The sequence below is a fragment of the Bombina bombina genome, chromosome 7, assembly GCF_027579735.1.
Source record: "Bombina bombina isolate aBomBom1 chromosome 7, aBomBom1.pri, whole genome shotgun sequence".
NCBI classification, from domain to species: Eukaryota; Metazoa; Chordata; class Amphibia; order Anura; family Bombinatoridae; genus Bombina; species Bombina bombina.
Window position 1 is genome coordinate 311443085 of NC_069505.1, and position 19407 is coordinate 311462491.

The 19407-nt window shown below is 37.0% G+C and overlaps 1 protein-coding gene across 2 annotated transcripts in view; it reads left to right on the top strand.

Annotated features, from left to right (window-relative positions):
• PRRT3 (proline rich transmembrane protein 3) overlaps window positions 1–19407 on the top strand; it is a 250819-nt gene that overhangs the window by 121218 nt on the left and 110194 nt on the right. The window contains exon 3 of one of the 2 annotated variants that reach the window (XM_053720937.1): window positions 6305–6386. The gene's annotated coding sequence lies outside the window, so the exon portion shown is untranslated. Of the gene's footprint in view, window positions 1–5929; window positions 6387–19407 lie in introns of those variants that run through there. The other variant, XM_053720935.1, reaches the window with a different exon arrangement.

The following is a 19407-nucleotide window of genomic DNA, read 5'->3' on the forward strand; positions in this document are numbered from 1 at the left end:
GGGAATTTTATTATTTTGGGGGGCTTTTTTATTTTATTAGGGGGATTAAATTAGGTGTAATTAGTTTAAAATTCTTGTAATTCTTTTTTTATTTTCTGTAATTTAGTGGGGGGTTTTTGTAATTTAGTTTATTTAATTTAATTGTAATTAATGGTAGGTAGTTTAGATAATTAGTTTAATTACAGTGTAGTGTTAGGTGTATTTGTAACTTAGGTTAGGATTCATTTTACAGGTAAATTTGTATTTATTTTAGCAAGGTAGTTATTAAATAGTTAATAACTATTTAATAACTATTCTACCTAGTTAAAATAAATACAAAGTTGCCTGTAAAATAAAAATAAATCCTAAAATAGCTACAATGTAACTATTAGTTATATTGTAGCTATATTAGGGTTTATTTTATAGGTAAGTATTTAGTTTTAAATAGGAATAATTTAGTTAATAATAGTAATTTTCATTAGATTTATTTAAAATAGATTTAAGTTAGGGGGGTTAGGGTTAGACTTAGGTTTAGGGGTTAATAAATTTAGTATAGTAGCGGCGACGTTGGGTGCGGCAGATTAGGGGTTAATAAATGTAGGTAGGTGTCGGCGATGTTAGGGACGGCAGATTAGGGGTTAATAAAATTTAACTAGTGTTTGCGAGGCAGGAGTGCAGTGGTTTAGGGGTTAATACATTTATAAAAGTGGCGGCGATGTCCGGTCGGCAGATTAGGGGTTAATAATTGAAGGTAGGTGGCGGCGACGTTGGGGGGGCAGATTAGGGGTTAATAAATATAATGAAGGTCTCGGCGATGTTAGGGGCAGAAGACTAGGGGTTCATAGGTATAATGTAGGTGGCGGCGGTTTCCGGAGCGGCAGATTAGGGGTTAATAGTATAATGCAGGTGGCGACGATGTTCGGGGCAGCAGATTTGGGGTTAATAAGTGTAAGATTAGGGGTGTTTAGACTCGGGGTTCATGTTAGGGTGTAGACATAAATATATTTTCCCCATAGGAATCAATGGGGCTGTGTTAGGAGTTGAACGCTGTTTTTTTGAAGGTGTTAGGTTTTTTTCAGCCGGCTCAGCCCCATTGTTTCCTATGGGGAAATCGTGCATGAGCACGTTTAGCCAGCTTACCGCTGACTTAAGCAACGCTGGTATCGAGGTGAGATGTGGAGCTAAATTTTGCTCAACGCTCACTTTTCTGAGGCTAATGCAGCCATTCAGAAAACTCGTAATACCAGCATTGTTTTAAGTGAGCAGAGAAACAAAAAGGCTCGTTAGCACCGCATGGCTCTACCGACAAAACTCATGATCTAGCCGAATGTATTCCAGAGGTTTTCTGTAGGAAAAACAAACCTTCTGGTGTGTCTAGATTTGTTAATGAACTACACAATGAGTTATTTCTCTCTCTCTCTCTCTCTCTCTCTCTCTCTCTCTCTCGCTCTCTCTCTCTCTCTCTCTCTCTCTCTCTCTATATATATATATATATATATATATATATTTATTTATTTTTATTTATTTTTTTTTTTTTTTATTTTAGTTTATTTTTTTAAATGGTCATGGATATTGAAAAGTTTCTATGATGACTTTTTTTAAACTTACAAACTAGTTTATACTGTGATTAAAGGGTCAGTAAAGTTAAAATGAAACTTTCACGATTCAGATAGTGCATGTAGTTTTAAACAACTTTTCAATGTACTTCAATTATCTAATTTGCTTGGTTCTCTTGGTATCCTTTTTTGAAAAGCATATCTAGGTAGGCAGGCTCAGGAGCAGCATGCACTGCTGGCAGCTAGCTGTAGACTGGTGGCTGCACATATTTTCCTCTTGCCATTGGCTCACCTGATGTTTTCAGCTAGTTCCCTATAGTGCATTGCTGCTCCTTCAACAAATGATACCAAGAGAACAAAGCAAATTTGATAATAGAAGTAAACTGGGATGATGTTTAAAACTGTATGCAGTTTCTGCATCATTAAAGAAATATAACGAGTTTCATGTCCCTTTAGTATAAACATTTTTCTAGTATAATTGTAACCTCCTCTGGCACCATAAGGCAAAACCACTGACTAAGCGTACAAATGATGAGTCAGTAAATATATAAAAGATTTCTTAGTACACATGCAATTACAAAAATAGATAGATGTGGCAATTAAGGTAAGGCCAGGAGTTTTGCAATGTACAAAATACGTAAGAACTACAACTTGGATTCCAGTGTTGGATAATAAAATGTATCCATATAATTGGTTACAAGGTGAGAGTTCTATTTACTGTGTAAAAATAACAAAAAACAAAATAGGAATTGCCGATGCCATATAAAACAACCAACGCGTTTCGTTTCGGACACACCAAAGAGGGGGAGAACCTTCAGACAGGAGGCAATAGAAGCTATAGGTAGCTTGGAAGTGGGTCTTGGTGTTCACCTTTACTATCCCATATGAGATAGCACCTTTACTATCCCAGAGATAGCATCTCTGGGATTTGGTTTCAGTTGGGACAAAGGTTTCCAGCTGTCTTCTTAAAAAAAATACTAGGGTAATCAGGAGAAGCTGTAGGTAGAGTTGGAATTAAATCTAGATAAGACCATATGGCCTTGAAGCTCCTGTAGCAATATGACCAAACAGAACCAGACAGTAACCAGAGCTCACTGGATCCCAGGGCCAAAGGCTGTGCCCCCATTTAAACAATGCTCTTTCTTTCTGTTTTCAGTCAGCAAAAGTCAGCACCATTCAGAATCCTTCCATCTTGGTTAGTTACCACCGGAGTATATGCATTCCCTGTACAAATATGTTGACAGGTTAATTTTCAGTAAACATTGAAGTGGCCATCTTGGAAACCCTGACGCTATATTTGTAAAGTCAAATCCAAACACTTTAATTACACTGTGAGCCCTGTCTTACAAGGGAATATAAAGAGGGGCCAGGCATCATGCAGGTGAAGCATAGGACTCACCATGCCCTCCTGTAGTGACACCACTACTGATTTCAGGATCAGATGGGCCCCTTGGAGGTGGTCTCAATTGAGACCTCTGTAGTTACACCCTGCAGATGGGATTCCCTGCAGCTCCTGTCAGCCATATTCCCATATCAGACCTCAGATCAGTTCAGAGCCTATTCCTTCAACCTCTGACAGTTATATACCTATGTCAGACCTCATATCAGACTTATAACTCTGAAGTCCATGTCAGCCTTATGCTCAAAAGAAACCTCAAATTAGCCCTACTCCCTGCATCCCCTGTCACTTTTATGCCTGTATCAGACCTCTCCTCAGACATGTGATCATCTCCTGTAAACTTATGGTCCTGATGTCTCTTTCAGCCATATACCCACCTTCATAGCAGATATCTTTTCCTGCAGACCCTGTCAATTATAACGTTTGTGTGTCCATTTTTTTTTACATTTATTCTTCCAGACAGGCAGGTGCAATACCAGACTGCTTGGTTAAATAATACACACCAGGTAACCCTACTTGAGACTGTGACACAACATCAGTAAAGCCTAATTGTTATAAAAACATCAAGCTTACAAATAGTCTTATCAAACTGCTCTGAATGGCTATTTTAAAGCAAAAGCCAAACAAAAAGTGCCTGCTAAATTCCCATTTAAAAAATTATTTACAGTAAATTTTATTTAAAACATAATATAGGTCTTAAAATTATTCTTTATTAGAAATATGACACTTAAAGTAGTTTTGTAATTAATCTATTAAACATCACAATATGTTAGGCACATTATATATATATATATATATATATATATATATATATATATATATATACTGAATATCAAAATATATTAATCTATTAATGTGTTATGATGTGTCACATTCCCTATGGTTTAAGGAGTTACATTGTAAGTTGCCCAGTTTCTTCATTGTTTACTGCTCTTCAGTATCACAAATAGGAAATACTGGAGCCACATCAAGTTTCAATAATGTACATAAAATGCTCTAACTGCATCAATGAATTGTAAAGAGCACAGCACAGATACAGCAGGAAGTTGTCATACTGTGACCATGCCAGTCTGGCACATAATATTGAGAGTTAGATGTCTTATGATCAATAAATACTGTTGTAAATATAGATACGTTAGGCATAAATGTATACAGTACTTTGATGGCAGATAAGATATGCAAATTATATATACAATATTTCATGCTTTTTGCTTCCATGTGTGATACCCTTTTTTATTATTATTATTATTATTATTATACTTTATTTATGAAGCACCAACATATTCCGCAGCGCTGTCCATGGGTACAATTCATTTAAATACAACAATGATGTAAAACTTGTAAGAGACAAGACAAAATTTGACAAACACATACAGGAGGAATTGAGGGCTCTATTCCTGTGGGAACTTACAATCTAGAAGGGTAGGAAGTTGAGAAACAGGAGGTGAGGTCTGCAAGACAGATGTTAATAAAAGTTAGATGAGGGAAATGTTGATAGGTAACTAAAATTCATTTATTATTGAGTTGGGTGGTAGGCTTCTCTGAACAAAAAAGTCTTCAGGGAGCATTTAAAGGAAGAAAGATTAGGGCAAAGCCTGACAGCACGAGAGAGTGTACCAGAGGGTAGGTGATGCCCGACAGAAGTCCTGCAGTCTAGCATGAGAGGAGGTGATAGTTGCGGATGCAAGGAGCAGGTCATTGTTGGATCTTAGTGGACGGGCTGGAGCATACTTGTTAATTAGAGAGGATAGGTAGTGGGGGGCGGCATTGGTGAGAGCTTTATATGTAAGGGTGAGAATTTTGAATTTACTTCTGCTGTGAATGGGGAGCCAATGAAGGGACTTGCAGAGAGGTGCAGCAAATACAGAGCGACGGGAAAGGTGGATTAGCCTGGCAGAGGCATTTAGGATGGATTGAAGGGGGAGAGGCGGGAAAAAGTAAGGCCTTTATGGGGTGGGTGCAGCAAAAAACAAACCACTTCTGCACCCACCTCATAAAGGGGATTACACTTGGAAGCAAAAAGCATGAGATATGGTATATCTAATTTGCATATCTTACCCAGAGTTCCATGTTGCATTGGTAAAAATGTATACAGAGTACTTCTGGGGAACAGCAAGGGGGATACTTGCCTTGATTTGCTAGTTTTCTACACAATAATTATATGGTTTTTACTTTTATGGAATGAAGGATTTGAATCTCATGCTTTTTTCTCCACCATGGGGGATATTTATCAAAGGTCTGGAGGACCTGATCCGACAGTGCGAATCAGGTCCGCTAGACCTCGCTGAATGTGGAGAGCAATACGCTCTCCGTATTCAGCATTGCACCAGCAGCTCTTGTGAGCTGCTTGTGCAACGCCGCCCCCTGCAGATTAGCAGTCAATCGGTTGCCAGCAGGGGGGTGTCAATCAACCCGATCGTACTCTAGCGGGTTGAATTGCAGAGATGTCTGTCCGCCTGCTCAGAGCAGGCAGACAGGTTAGGGAGCAGCGGTCTTTAGACCGCTGCTTCATAACTGCTGTTTCTGGCGAGCTTTAAGGCTCGCCAGAAACACAAGCCCTCAAGCTCCGTCTGGAGTTTGATAAATGGGCCCCCATAATTCAAATGAGTATTGTTTTTTTTATTTCGTTTTTATTTTTACTATGTTTATTATGCTTATGAAACAGCATCCATTAACATTGTTTAAACACAGATCTAAAACTGATATTGAAATTAATTGAATTTTAAAAAAACCTCTAATATTCAAGGATCAGCGCTGACTGGATAACAAAGACAACTCCCACTTGTTGACAGTGCATACTTCTATAAGCATAGAAACAAAATAATTTCAATGCCTTGTAAAATGTATTTTTTATATGCAACAAACAGTATTTTCATACATTTCAGTAACAAATATTTTTTAACAGAAGAAAACAAAGATGAAAATGTATTAATAAACTGTCTTTGTCTTGGCCACATTCCTTCATATGACATGAAATAGCTTTCAAGGCGAAAGTTTTTTTTCTTCCTGTTTCCTGGCAGAGGTTAAAAAGTGTAGGAGCAAGAAGGCTTTTCCCTAAGCAGATCCCTGTTCCTGGCTCAGTGTAATTTGAAGGTGTAACCCTTAGCTGTATTTCACTGTGTGCAGCTTATTGAAGTCACTACACAAGAGAGAGAGGGAGTGAGAGAAACACACACACAGACACATACTAAAAAGCTAGAAACACGGGTTGCAGATAAAGAAAAATATACAAAAACTGCAAGAAAAAAAGCATAAAGCAAAAAAGGACAAAAACAAACATTTAGGACAAAACAAAAGTGAAAAATTCCAGAAAAAAATTCCTTTCCTTTTATTTTCCTTGGGGAATTTACATCTGTTTGCCTTTGGCCAGAAATCTGAACAAGGTTTATGCACATTCACTGGGAGCAGATACTGGATTTGGAGACAGGACCGATGACAAATTCTAGCAGATGGTGAGTCTGATTTCTTATCTTCAGAATGATCTTTAGCTTAAATAGATTAGTGGGTTCTTGTTGATCAATGTTTCATTGTATTTTAAAATGATGTCTTTAACATTTATTTTATTATGGTCTTAATCAGGCATGTTGTTGATTTTATATACCAAACTATGTACATCAGAATTTGTAACAATATACTCATCCATTATTGCTACATGTTATTTATATTTAATACTGCAATGTAACTATGTGTGTAAATGTTCTATTGGTGTGGAATAATCTTAAAACTTATAGATATCAGAAAAGATGTTATGTAATAATAATGTAGAAAGGTAAATATAGAAGCAGGAGATATCTGCTGAACTTGATTGATCTTAAAATGATTGTAAAGTATTTCCACTGTTAATAACTGGGGTTAACCACCTGTTGAAATATTTCCCACTGGTGGGATATAATGACAAAAGTTATAGTCAATAATTACAGCTCTAGAATGTCAATTTAAACAAAGTATTATAGGTCACTTTAATGCTAGGAAGTTTTATCTCAGAAAAAAAAAACATCTTTTTTTTCCTGTTCAACCCAGTGCTGATTTGTATCTTTACTTGCTTTAGAAAAATAATCAAGCATTGGTTCATTACTGGTTGGACAGCATTATTTTGTTTTGTTTTATCTTGTAGATGTTTTTCAGAACACGTTTAACCATTTCAACAGAAGTCTTCAATATATTACAAATGTCTCTGTAGCTGAAAGAGTTAATATAGAACAACATAAATGCATATTTAATAACTACTTTACCTCTCAACCCTCCTAAGGTGGGATATTTATTCTGTGCAAAGCAGTTGTATTATTTGATGTTGTTCATGATATAGTAAAATGGCTCCCTCTACATCAGACTTTACCAATTTTTATGATATATGTATTGTACGCTAAACCTGTACTTCATTATCTATAAACACATGCTACACAGCAGACACCCCTGGTATACTTTTTTATGGACTGTGGAATAAAACAGCATAGAAATCAAGAAATAAAGTGGATTTTTAGGGTACTAGAGCTTTGTGATTTGCTATAAAATGGGGACACTTTTTGGTGTTAGGAAGGACAAAGAGATTTGCCTTGAATAGATACAAAGACAAATATAGAATCATTTTGCACTAATATCTTTATTTAACACCAGTTCTCTTGTTGCACTTTTGCTTTCACCGAACTGTGTTATCCCCAAAACGTGTTAAGAACATAAAGGCACATGAAACCCAAAAATGTTCTTTCATAATTTGGATAGAGCATACATTGTTCAACAATTTTCCAATTTGCTTCATTCTCTTGGTATACTTTGCTGAAGGAGCAGCAATGCACTACTAGGAGCAAGCTGAACACTTAGTATTGGAAGTTTAATTTTGACTTTACTGTCCCTTTAAAGCCAATGGAGGACCAGCAATTCATTACACAGCTTCTAAGCCAATCAAGGGAAGCATTTGTGTGTAGCTGACAATCACTGCCCATGTTTACTTAAAGGGACACTGAACCCAATTTTTTTCTTTCGTGATTCAGATAGAGCATGCAATTTTATGCAACTTTCTAATTTACTCCTATTATCAAATTTTCTTCATTCTCTTGGTATGTTTATTTGAAAAGCAAGAATGTAAGTTTAGATGCCGGCCCATTTTTGGTGAACAACCTGGGTTGTCCTTGCTGATTGGACAGCACCATGGTTCTGAACCAAAAATTTGCTGGCTCCTTAGCTTAGATGCCTTCTTTTTCAAATAAAGATAGCAAGAGAATGAAGAAAAAATGATAATAGAAGTAAATTAGAAAGTTGCTTAAAATAGCATGTTCTATCTGAAACATGAAATAAAAAAATTTGGGTTCAGTATCCCTTTAAGGATCAACAGTGCATTGCCAATCCAAAGCTACATTTTAAAGGACCAGTAAATACAGTAGATTTGCATAATCAACAGATGCATGATAACAAGACAATGCAATAGCACTTAGTCTGAACTTCAAATTAGTAGATTTTTTTTCTGACAAATGTCAAAGTTATGTCTATATAAAAAGTCTGTGCACATTTTGTTAATGGAAGTAAATTGGAAAGTTGTTTAAAAATGTCATGCTCTATCTGAATCATGAAAATTTGATTTTGACTTGAGTGTCCCTTTAAGGAACATTCTAATGTGAAAATTGTATGCTCCAATTGGTTATAGCATGTAATTTTGCATTACTTGTAACTCTATATGTTTAACTCAAACAAAAAGGTCAAACACATAGATAAAGCCTTCTTGATCCTCAAGCACTGTAGCTCCTTAACTGAACACAAACAGTGATTGGTGGGGCCGTGTGACTGCCGCTGCTGAATGGCTCTCAGGCCATTTCCTGTTTAGGAGCAGCAGTTCTCTGTAGCTCCACAGCACAACGTTATCCTTTGCAAAGGTTAAATACAGAGTCCCACATCAAGTAGTACAAAAATGGCATGTGTTGATGACTGAGAGCATGTAATTGTTATACATCAATTTATCTTTAAAGGGACATTCTGGTCAAATTGAAATGCACATAGATGAATTACATTTTTGGATATATTTACAATATACATATAAAATATTTACTGTTTCAGTGTTAGCATTTCTCCCTGCACGTGCATATGAATCATAGCTAGATATTGTCAGTGCACCAGCATGTTAAATACTGCAGCTGCTCAAAGAGCCAGTGGGGCTTGTAGCAAGTCAGCAATGAAGCAAGCTGAGTCATTACCAGCTGATACAAGTACCTTATTCTCTCAGAACAAGTGGTGTGTTAAAAATGCTGGTGTATAGAGCATATTTAAGTATACTCTTGATATATCTGTAACTTTTACTAGAAGCATTTTTGCTTATACTTGTTTATTGCTTCTATTCAAAAGTGAAATCCACTTGTGTGCATTTCAATTTTGTCTGGAATGTCCCTTTAACTATGTGTTTAACCACTTTGCAGAGTTTAAACACCTGGGGTAAATTTTATGTCTATGTAGAAGCAGGTTCACAAAATTGCATCTTTTTTCCTCTCCACGACCACCTGAGAAATGGCAATATCAATTACCCCAACACTTGCTCATTTCGGGTGATGGATGTTCCCTGCTCTAGTGCAATTGGCTGTGCCAGAGCATGGGGCAGCATTGCACAATAATTCTCTTGTGCAATGATAAAAATGCTATAGCACATTAACCCCTTTTTGGGGGTTAATACCTAGTTCTGATCAAGCAATAGTGCAATGATTAAATATGATTAAATACTGTAGCACAATAGAATATTTTAATATTGCTCCTTTATGACCCTTTAAAGGGACATTAAACCCACATTTTTTTCTTTCATGATTTAGAAAGAGCATGGAATTTTAAACACCTTTCCAATTTACTTCTATTTTCTAATTTGCTTCATTCTCTAGATATCCTTTTTTAAAGCATATCTAAATAGGCTTAGTAGCTGCTGATTGGTTGTTGCACATAGATTTCTCGTTTGATTGGCTCACCTATGTGCATTTCTATTTCTTCAACAAAGGATATCTGAAGAATGAATCAAAATAAATAATAGAACAAAATTGGAATGTTGTTTACAATTGTATTCTCTATATCTGAATCATGAAATAAATATTTTGGGTTTCATGTCCCTTTAAGCTTGCAAACTTGCAGGCAAGCAGTAAGTAGCCTTGTAATGGTTGCCTTTGGTTTAATTACAGTGCCCTCTGCCCCAGAAATCACATCCAATTAGTGTCACTCTGTGAAGAGAAGTGGCTGATTCGGCTCAGAATAGCAAACAGTCGTGTGCAATTATTATTTGTGTATCAGATGCATACAGCATGGAATACAGCATTTTCAGCCTCAGGAGATCTATAAAGAAGTAATTTCTAAATAAGTTATGCTTTTCATATACTGCATTATAAAACATTGTTAAACATTTGTTTCTGTAAACTGCTGATTTCCAAAACTCTTTTTAGAACAGTTAAATTTTAACTGCACACAGTGATGATCTTCTCTAGAGCTGTGTGGCAATGTTTTGTATCAGAGTATTTCTTTTAGACTTTGTCAGACATTTTAAACATCATAGAGTTAAATGGACAGTAAACAGTTTGTTTCAAGACATCTCTGCCAAGTCTTCACAATTTAAAAAAATATTAATACCCTTTTTAGTGCAGTTCTTTTTTTTAGTAGCTAAACTTCACACACTTTTCTTTTTTTTTTTTTTTGAGGAACCAATATGGAATTTAGACTACAGTCAACAAGGCTAACGGCTGTCATAAAGTTAGTATCGTTTTGCAGTTGTTATCTGATGAAGCCAATAAGGGACATGTATGTAGCAGAGTTAGCCTTGAAAAGTCAGAATGGTGCATTTGATGGTCTGAGAATTAGAAATTGCTCAGTTTTCACGGCTAAATTACATGAAAAGGGGACAAAATACATTATTAAAATATAATGCAAAGTTGTTTCCTTTTGTAATGATTAACATTTTATATACAAATCACAAGGTGTTTATTGTCTCTTTAAATGGTCAATAAAGGGATAGTCTAGTTAAAATCAAATGTAACATTATGCTCACTCCCATGGAGTCAGCACTGATTGGCTAAAATGCAAGTCTGTCAAAATAACTGAAATAAGGGGGCAGTCTGCAGAGACTTAGATACAAGGTAATCACCGAGGTAAAAAGTATATTAACATAATTGTGTTGGTTATGCAAAACTGGGGAATGGGTTATAAAGGGATTATCTATGTTTTTAAACCATAACAATTCTGGAGTAGACTGTCCCTTTAAACACAGATTGTAGTATAATTATATGTAGTAAAACTACTTAGCAATTATTTTACACCCTTTTTTTATCATTTCATTTTGAAAATTGTGTACATTCCACTCACTGTTAAAAGTGGAAGTGTAGACTCCAGATGTTTAACACTGCTATATTCCAGACATTCATTGGTTGCACACTCTAGTGACTCATTTATAACTGTCCCTGACTGGCTTCAGCAGAAAATGAAACCTAGGTTACATCATGACATCACTCACTGCTTTATAGACAGTAACATTTACAATTATTTTTTTAATATTAAAACAACTAATATAAATATATAATGCATATTATTCTCAAATGAATCTGTATTTTGAATACATTTTTCTATCTAGATTTTGTTTGGTGTTTAAATCAACATCTTGCTAAAAGTGTTCTACCATGTAATATTAAAGAGTAGCATTTAAACCAAAAATATTTTTTTTCCTGAAAAAATATGTAATAAAAATTGTTTAAAGGGACATTCCGGTCAAAATTTAAATGCACATAGATGAATTACATCTTTGAATAGAAACATATTTGTAATATACATGCATTGGCAAAAATGCTTCTTATAAAAGTTATCACAGTTATCATTTCTCTCTGCATGTGCATGTAAAGCATAGCTAGATATTGTCAGTGCACCAGCATTTTATATACTGCAACTGCTCAGAGGACCAGTGGGGCTTGTATCATGTCAGAAATTAACAAATTGAGTCATTACCAGATTGCACAAGTTAGCTCCAGAGCAGCAATAGACTACTGTGAGCTAGCTAAACATATCTGGTGAGCCAATGACAAAAGACAAATGTGTGAAGCCACCAATTACGAGCTAGGTGTTGGTAGTGCATTGCTGCTGCTGAGGATATGTACAATATGCTTTTCAACAAACGATACCAAGAGAACAAAGTACATTTGTGGATTTATAGTGTTTGTTGAGTTAAGGGGGGGTTGCCCCTAAAGCTCTTGTCCTTGTCATCAAGTCATGTCTATGGATAACCCTATGTCTGTCATGATATTGTTGTCTTAGACATAGAGCTCTGAAGGGTAAGTGTTTGGCGTCCCCAAAGTTCTAATTCTAGAGCTGCCCTAATGCATGCCAGGTGCCGATCTTGGAATTTCCTAAGGCACTGATTAGTAAGTGTTGCTCGGTGCACTGTGCAATGAACATACTTTGTAATTAGCATTAGAGTGTGCTCTGAAATTGCCACCCAACGCATGCATGTGGCGCCAACTGAGGCATTATAGCTGCTTCACTATAGTATACTACAGCTGTACAACTCAGCACTCTATTAACCTTTTATATAGATTTAAATCAGAAGTTTTCACATGGCAGAGAGCCCACTGACATCAATTTCAGACTTCATATTCTGGAAGGAGCAAGCTACTTTGTGTAATTCACATTTGTATGACTAAACAAAAGCAAATAATAAAGCCTTTTCTAGAGTGTTATTTTATAGCACTTAAGATAAACCACCTGTCATGACTCTGATTGCTATAGTTACCCATAACTTTAGGTCTCTATTTTTGGCTTCGGAACAAACAAAATAACCTTTTTCCTCATGATTCCTCCTACAACTAAATCAATAACAGCAGAGAGGACCTCAGAAGTTCACTGAGGTGTATGATATCAGACTGTAATCACTTGCATGTAGAAATAAGCCTGAAAATGAAATGTGCTTTAAATTTTAAAAATGCTGCAAGTTGTCTAAATCAGCTGTTTGATTTAAAGCATTTGCAGGTTAAAAAATTTGCTTTTAGGCCTCACTAGGGAGCAAGAAACAAAGCACAAATTCTATATAAAAGAAAGTAGTGTTTTAAAGGGACACTGTACCCAAAAATTTTCTTTCGTGATTCAGATTGAGCATGAAATTTTAAGCAACTTTCTAATTTACTCCTATTATCAAATTTTCTTCATTCTCTTGGTATCTTTATTTGAAATGCAAGAATGTAAGTTTAGATGCCAGCCCATTTTTGGTGAACAACCTGGGTTGTCCTTGCTGATTGGTGGATAAATTCATCCACCAATAAAAAAAAGTGCTGTCCAGAGTACTAAAACCAAAAAAAAGCTTAGATGCCTTCTTTTTCAAATAATGATAGCAAGAGAACGAAGAAAAATTGATAATAGGAGTAAATTAGAAAGTTGCTTAAAATTGCATGCTCTTTCTGAATTACAAAATAAAAAAATTGGGTACAGTGTCCCTTTAAGGAACATTAAATTCTAAGGACCAGCACTATTCGTATTCCTCCCTGCACACCCTGCAGCATGTGTAATTTATAAGTGTTCTGTATTTTAAGGGACGTGGGGATTACAAGTGGAGTGCTAAATTATCATGCCACAAATGGGCAAATTTGCAAGTTTGCAGGAACGCAATAAATAACCAGCCATTACAATAAAAAAACAACTGCTTTAGACAGTTTGGGGCTTTTAAGTTGGCAGGTTTGACAACTGCCTTTACATTGTGGTCTATGGAAACTGTATATTCCCAATAAATATATATGCATATGCTTATATATATGTATATGCTGTATATACACATATTAACACACAAATATATATGTATATAATCATATACATATATATTTAAAAAGGCTGCAATCACTGCGCTACTTACCCCTTCACTGCGCTTAGGTTCTGATGCCGTCTCCGACCGGCATCAGAACGAAGCTCCTATTGGAGCCAATGTTAGTGTGCTCTTGTGAGCGCAATGCTTCCTAGCAATGCGAATGCAAGCTTGCATTAGCATTGCACTTAACTTGTCATACCAGCGCACATTAGCATGCGCTGGTATTACTCACTGGAGCGCTAATATCACTTGAGCAATATTTAGTGCTCCACTTGTTATCTAGCCCTAAATACATTTCATGCACCTCCCTATAAACATGGGTGCTGCCATTATGTAACCTAGATTACACTGCAGGTATCTGAAGGAGAGTTACTGCACATGTGCAAACACATCAGCACTGGAATGCAGTGAAAGACAGATTTTAACATGGCGGCACTTGTGACTAAAGGTAAGATGGGAATAACCTCAATACTATGCTTATAAAATGTATTTTGTGTTTAATATCCCTTTAATGTACTTTTAAGAGCATTTTTTTTTTGCCACCCTCCCCAAACTTCCGCCTACACCCATGGCTGTATTTTGTGCGTTGCTGGCAAATGTGAAAAGAAGATATATATATATATATATATATATATATATATATATACATTCTCAGTGTGAGATGTGCAGATAAATGAAAATCTTATGCTACAGGATTATTATTATACTTTATTTATGAAGCGCCAACATATTCCGCAGCGCTGTCCATGGATAACAAGATTTATAGCCTTTTTACATAGTAGACCATTGTGACAATATGAGGGAATACAGTAAACAAAGTATCAGATAATATTAAAAGAATTAGTCTTCAATGTTATCTTTAAGATGATGGACAGTAGATCAAACATGAAAGAAACTAAATGTTTTTTATTGACCCATAAACTAAGTACATTGCATATTTAAGCTCTAATTTCCAGAGAGCTTTACCAGTGTCAGTCATCTTCAGAAAGAAACTGACATCAAAATAAATAAACTGAGCACCTGGCTACTGCCATAGACACATCAAAGGAAAAACTTCCTGCAATTTTATGCTATTTAATTTGTCATTCTGAACACTCATTGGGGAGGAGGCAGCTGTTATGTTGTAAAAGAGAATCTGCCTGTGTGACAGAAAGCTAAACTTACATGAATGCTGGCGGTCTTCTGTATCCATTCATGACTGTGTCTTATCTAAGGGAGACTCTGAAGTATGACTAAGGGTACCATTCTGCATAGAAAAATAATGCCAACCTGACACTACTTATCCTACCATATTTTTATCAGGGCATGACTGAACAGCATAGGGGCAGATTTAAAGGGACAGTCTACTTGAAATGGTTTATTGCTTAAAAAAGATAGATAATCCCTTTATTATCCATTCTCCAGTTTTGCATAACCAACACTGTTAAATTATATGCAGACTGCCCCATTATATCAGTTCTTTTGACAGACTTGCATTTTAGCCAATCAGTGCTGACTCATAAATAACTCCATGGGAGCGAGCACAATGTTATCTATATGGCACACATGAACTAGTGCTCTCTAGCTGTGAAATACTCAAAATGCACTGCAATAGGAGGTGGCCTTCAACAGCTTAGAAATCAGTTTAAGCCTACCTAGGTTTAGCTTTTAACAAAAAATACCAAGGGAACACAGCACATTTGATGATCAAAGTAAATAGGAAAGTTGTTTAAAATTGCATGCCCTATCTGAATCATGCAAGTTTAATTTTGACTTAACATCACTTTAATTCAGAGTGTACACATGGACGCCATAGAGGCCCATGGGAGTTGCAGGCCAGTTTAAAGAAAGAGCAGGGAGTTCTATGCGATTGATTGGGCAGTTCACTGCTACGGTCAAGGAGTTTCTGGGCAGTGAAATGATATTTCACCATATTAAAACAGGATATAATAAAACACATATTGTAATTCAAATAAACCAAATGCCTTTTTGGTATTTATATAATATCAGCAGACATAAAAATACCAGGTGTTCCAGCCAGATGTCAAACATAAGTGCAATAACCCTTGAGACCAAACTTTGCTGTTGAGAAAGGTCCACTCAGAGCACAGCACTCTGTATAGTGAAGCCCTATAATACCCTATAACAACCTATAATGCCCAAAACTAGACAAGTGACTTCAGCATGCTCTAGATTCACTAAAAAAATGAAAGAAATGTCCATGAGAATCATTTATCCCTTTCTTATATTATGATATGGGGCTCATTAACCTAGATTTGGGAAGCTACCAAATTTTTTGATGTCATAAAAAAAGAAAGGAGATACTTGTCGGTGTTGTTCTCTGAATTATTAGTGAATCTCCTGGGCTAAAGTTGTAAAGGTAACACAAACTACATTTTATACGATTTCAAAAAACAATCCAGTGAGCTACATTTCTTAAAGTGAATGTCAATTTTGATGCTAAAGTGCCCGGTTTTTAAAAATTTGATTAAAAACAGGGGCACTTTAATTCATCAAAATTTACATTTCACTCCTGTTGTGAAAAAAAACTTACCTTTCTTCTGTTAAGTGTGATCAGTCCACGGGTCATCATTACTTCTGGGATATTACTCCTCCCCAACAGGAAGTGCAAGAGGATTCACCCAGCAGAGCTGCATATAGCTCCTCCCCTCTACGTCAATCCCAGTCATTCTCTTGCACCCAACGACTAGATAGGATGTGTGAGAGGACTATGGTGATTATACTTAGTTTTATATCTTCAATCAAAAGTTTGTTATTTTAAAATAGCACCGGAGTGTGTTATTACCTCTCTGGCAGAGTTTGAAGAAGAATCTACCAGAGTTTTTGCTATGATTTTAGCCGGAGTAGTTAAGATCATATTGCTGTTTCTCGGCCATCTGAGGAGAGGTAAACTTCAGATCAGGGGACAGCGGGCAGATGAATCTGCATAGAGGTATGTAGCAGCTTTTATTTTCTGACAATGGAATTGATGAGAAAATCCTGCCATACCGATATAATGTCATGTATGTATACTTTACACTTCAGTATTCTGGGGAATGGTACTTCACTAGAATTACACTGTAAGAAGTACATAAAGCTGTTTAATAACTAGAAATTATGTTTAACGTTTTTGCTGGAATGTAAAATCGTTTTCATTTGCTGAGGTACTGAGTGAATAAATGTTTGGGCACTATTTTTCCACTTGGCAGTTGCTTAATTTTTTTTTTCTGACAGTTTCTGTTCTCTCTCACTGCTGTGTGTGAGGGGGAGGGGCCGTTTTTTGGCGCTTTTGCTACGCATCAGATATTTCAGTCAGCAGCTCATTGTATTTCCTGCATGATCCGGTTCATCTCTACAGAGCTCAGGGGTCTTCAAAACTTATTTTGAGGGAGGTAATTTCTCTCAGCAGAGCTGTGAGAATTATAGTTGACTGAGATAAAAAACGTTTATTCTGTAATTTGTTTCCTGCTTTCAGAATTTGTTATCTTTGCTAATGGGATTAAACCTTTGCTAAAGTTGTGTTGTTTACAGGGATTGAGGCTATAACTGTTTCAATTTATTAATTTTCAACTGTCATAGATCTTCTGTGCTTCTTAAAGGCACAGTACGTTTTTAATATTATTCTAATTGAATTGTATTCCAAGTTGCAAGTTTATTTGCTAGTGTGTTAAACATGTCTGATTCAGAGGATGATACCTGTGTCATTTGTTGCAATGCCAAAGTGGAGCCCAATAGAAATTTATGTACTAACTGTATTGATGCTACTTTAAATAAAAGTCAATCTGTACAAATTGAACAAATTTCACCAAACAACGAGGGGAGAGTTATGCCGACTAACTCGCCTCACGTGTCAGTACCTGCATCTCCCGATCGGGAGGTGCGTGATATTGTAGCGCCGAGTACATCTGGGCGGCCATTACAAATCACATTACAGGATATGGCTACTGTTATGACTGAAGTTTTGGCTAAATTACCAGAACTAAGAGGTAAGCGTGATCACTCTGGGGTGAGAACAGAGTGCGCTGATAATATTAGGGCCATGTCAGACACTGCGTCACAGGTGGCAGAACATGAGGACGGAGAACTTCATTCTGTGGGTGACGGTTCTGATCCAAACAGACTGGATTCAGATATTTCAAATTTTAAATTTAAACTGGAAAACCTCCGTGTATTACTAGGGGAGGTGTTAGCGGCTCTGAATGATTGTAACACAGTTGCAATACCAGAGAAAATGTGTAGGTTGGATAAATATTTTGCGGTACCGGCGAGTACTGAGGTTTTTCCTATACCTAAGAGACTTACTGAAATTGTTACTAAGGAGTGGGATAGACCCGGTGTGCCGTTCTCACCCCCTCCGATATTTAGAAAAATGTTTCCAATAGACGCCACCACACGGGACTTATGGCAAACGGTCCCTAAGGTGGAGGGAGCAGTTTCTACTTTAGCTAAGCGTACCACTATCCCGGTGGAGGATAGCTGTGCTTTTTCAGATCCAATGGATAAAAAATTAGAGGGTTACCTTAAGTAAATGTTTGTTCAACAAGGTTTTATATTGCAACCCCTTGCATGCATTGCGCCGATCACGGCTGCAGCGGCATTCTGGATTGAGTCTCTGGAAGAGAACATTAGTTCAGCTACTCTGGACGACATTACGGACAGGCTTAGAGTCCTTAAACTAGCTAATTCATTCATTTCGGAGGCCGTAGTACATCTTACTAAACTTACGGCGAAGAATTCAGGATTCGCCATTCAGGCACGCAGGGCGCTGTGGCTAAAATCCTGGTCAGCTGATGTTACTTCTAAGTCTAAATTGCTTAATATACCTTTCAAAGGGCAGACCTTATTCGGGCCCGGGTTGAAAGAGATTATCGCTGACATTACAGGAGGTAAAGGCCATGCCCTGCCTCAGGACAAAGCCAAAGCTAAGACTAGACAGTCTAATTTTCGTTCCTTTCGTAATTTCAAAGCAGGAGCAGCATCAACTTCCTCTGCACCAAAACAGGAAGGAGCTGTTGCTCGCTACAGACAAGGCTGGAAACCTAACCAGTCCTGGAACAAGGGCAAGCAGACCAGGAAACCTGCTGCTGCCCCTAAAACAGCATGAATTGAGGGCCCCCGATCCGGGATCGGATCTAGTGGGGGGCAGACTTTCTCTCTTCGCCCAGGCTTGGGCAAGAGATGTCCAGGATCCCTGGGCGCTAGAGATAATATCTCAGGGATACCTTCTGGACTTCAAATACTCTCCTCCAAGAGAGAGATTTCATCTGTCAAGGTTGTCAACAATCCAGACAAAAAAAAGAGGCGTTTCTACGCTGCGTACAAGAGCTTTTGTTAATGGGAGTAATCCATCCAGTTCCACGATCGGAACAGGGACAGGGGTTTTACTCAAATCTGTTTGTGGTTCCCAAAAAAGAGGGAACTTTCAGACCAATCCTGGACTTAAAGATCCTAAACAAATTCCTAAGAGTTCCATCGTTCAAGATGGAGACTATTCGGACAATTTTACCTATGATCCAAGAGGGTCAGTACATGACCACTGTAGATTTAAAAGATGCTTACCTTCACATACCGATTCACAAAGATCATTACCGGTACCTAAGGTTTGCCTTCCTAGACAGGCATTACCAGTTTGTGGCTCTTCCATTCGGATTGGCTACAGCTCCAAGAATCTTCACAAAGGTTCTGGGTGCTCTTCTGGCGGTACT